This window comes from Somniosus microcephalus, unplaced genomic scaffold (genome assembly GCF_052327205.1).
Source record: "Somniosus microcephalus isolate GS21.2 unplaced genomic scaffold, FLI_Smic_1.0 unresolved_chr4, whole genome shotgun sequence".
NCBI lineage: Eukaryota > Metazoa > Chordata > Chondrichthyes > Squaliformes > Somniosidae > Somniosus > Somniosus microcephalus.
In genome coordinates this window covers 9,941,294-9,944,176 of record NW_028225182.1, presented here as the reverse complement: position 1 = coordinate 9,944,176, position 2,883 = coordinate 9,941,294, and the positions used below count along the sequence as shown (strand labels likewise).

General features: G+C 44.3%; 1 non-coding gene across 1 annotated transcript; it reads right to left on the bottom strand.

Annotated features, from left to right (window-relative positions):
* Positions 1-1,835: 1,835 nt before the first annotated feature.
* Positions 1,836-1,907, bottom strand: trnaq-uug (transfer RNA glutamine (anticodon UUG)). Its single transcript has one exon. It is a non-coding gene; the product is annotated as a tRNA-Gln (tRNA).
* Between the last annotated feature and the right edge of the window lie 976 nt (positions 1,908-2,883).

The window sequence follows — 2,883 nt, the reverse complement described above, 5'->3', positions numbered from 1 at the left end:
AAGCTTCGGTTCTGAGCAAATCACACAGCTGCCTTGATGGCTATCGGTTCACAAATCTCTGCTTCTTTTTCACACTGCTCATAGCAGCTTGTATTGCAGTCCTGCCAGGTAAAATGATTATAATCTTTGCAAGGCACTGCTGCACGAAAGAAAAGCAATTGTTAACGTTTTTCGAGAATACGAAGTGCAATGCCTACGTTTCAAGAAGCACTGCTTTCAATTTCAACAAGTATGGCAGCCGAATGCAGCTTGCAAAAAAAATGTTGAGCAATCTGCTGTGCAGTCAAACGAAGCACTGGACAACACACATCTTTCTGACCCGCTTATTTGGAACTGGGAATGAGAGGTTGAGCCTATCATCTGATGTCCAGAACAATAAATCAACCGTCATTGATTCAGGCAGCAAACGTTCCAGTCACCGTGGTTAGCATGCAGATGCCAAGTTTGTATGTCCCAAATTTCCAGCAGCTGGGGCAACACAAAATCAAGTTTCATCGAGATTCGAACTCGCCATCGCTGGATTCAAAGTCCAGAGTGCTCACCATTACACCATGGAACTGTTGTCAAGAAATTCATTAGATTCTTTTCTCAAAATCAACAACATTACCGTCTCCACCATTGTACTTTGTCTCGGCCTGGTCTCATCCTTAACTTCAGCTTGCCCACTTGCCCCTCTGCTAAGCCTCGGTTCTGAGCAAATCACACAGCTGCCTTGATGGCTATCGGTTCACAAATCTCTGCCTCTTTATCACACTGCTCATAGCATCTTGTAATGCAGTCCTGCCAGGTAAAATGTGGAAAAACCTTTGCAAGGAACTGCTGCACGAAAGATAAGCAATTGTTAACTTTTTTCGAGAATACGAAGCGCAATGCCTACGTTTCAAGAAGCACTGCTTTCAATTTCAACAATTATGCCAACCGAATGCAGCTTGCAAAGAAAATGTTGAGCAATCTGCTGTGCAGTCAAACGAAGCACTGGACAACACACATCTTTCCTGCCCCGCTTATTTGGAACTGGAATGAGAGGTTGAGCCTATCATCTGATGTCGAGAACAATAAATCAACCATCATTGATTCAGGCAGCAAACGGTCCAGTTACCGTGGTTGGTATGCAGATACCAAGCTTGTATGTCCCAAATTTCCAGCAGCTGGGACAACAAGAATTCAGCTTCCACCGAGATTTGAATTCAGATCGCTGGATTCAGAGTCCAGTGCGCGCACCATGGAACCGTTGCTGAAAAGCTCATTAGATTCTTTTCTCAAAATCAACAACATTACCATCTCCACTATTCTACTTTGTCTCGGCCTGCGCTCATCCTTAACTTCAGCTTGCCCACTTACCCCGCTGCTAAGCCTCGGTTCTGAGCAAATCACACAGCTGCCTTGATGGCTATCGGTTCACAAATCTCTGCTTCTTTTTCACACTGCTCATAGCAGCTTGTGTTGCAGTCCTGCCACGTAAAATGTGTATAATCTTTGCAAGGCACTGCTGCACGAAAGAAAAGAAATTGTTAACTTTTTTCGACAATACGAAGTGCAATGCCTACATTTCAAGAAGCACTGCTTTCAATTTCAACAAGTATTCCAGCCGAATGCAGCTTGCAAAGAAAATGTTAACAATCTGCTGTGCAGTCAAACGAAGCACTGGACAACACCCATCTTTCTGTCACGCTTATTTGGAAATGGGAATGAGAGGTTGAGCCTATCATTTGCTGTTGAGAACAATAAATCAACCGTCATTGATTCAGGCAGCAAACGGTCCAGTAACCGTGGTTGGTATGCAGATGCCAAGCTTGTATGTCACAAATTTCCAGCAGCTGGGACAACAAGAATTCAGATTCCACCGAGATTCGAACTCGGATCGCTGGATTCAAAGCCCAGAGTGCTCACCATTACACCATGGAACCATTGCTGAAGAGTTCATTAGATTATTTTCTCAAAATCAACAACATTACCATCTCCACCATGATACTTTGTCTCGGCCTTGTCTCATCCTTAACTTCAGCTTGCCCACTTGCCCCTCTGCTAAGCCTCGGTTATGAGCAAATTACACAGCTGCCTTGATGGCTATCGGTTCACAAATCTCTGCTTCTTTTTCACACTGCTCATAGCAGCTTGTGTTGCAGTCCTGCCAGGTAAAACGAGTGTAATCTTTGCAAGGCACTGCTGCACGAAAGAAAAGCAATTGTTACCTATTTTCGAGAAGACGAAGTGCAATGCCTACATTTCAAGAAGCACTGCTTTTAATTTCAACAATTATGCCAGCCGAATGCAGCTTGCAAAGAAAATGTTGAGCAATCTGCTGTGCAGTCAAACGAAGCACTGGACAACACACATCTTTCTGCTCCGCTTATTTGGAACTGGGAATGAGAGGTTGAGCCTATCATTTGCTGTCGCGAACAGTAAATCAACCGTCATTGATTCAGGCAGCAAACGGTCCAGTAACCGTGGTTGGTATGCAGATGCCAACCTTGTATGTCACAAATTTACTGCAGCTGGGACAACATGAATTCCGGTTCCACCGAAAATCGGACGCAGATCGCTGGATTCAAAGCCCAGAGTGCTCACCATTACACCATGGAACCATTGCTGAAGAGTGATGTGCCTCAATACATCCGAGACTCGATGTTAGCGAAACAAAACAAGGCCTTTATTGACTTAGAAGGTAACACACAGAGGAGAATGTATCTTCCATCCAGAGGTCTAACGTACTGGATGTGCTGCAGGCTGGGCCAGCTTACATAGGAGCCAGGTATGGGCGGAGCCCTACACACAGTACAATACAATGGAAATGAAACTGAAACCAACGACAGTCACAGGCAGAGAAATACTGATGAATGATGAATGGAATATTTCATTACATTCACCCCTTCTATAGATTTA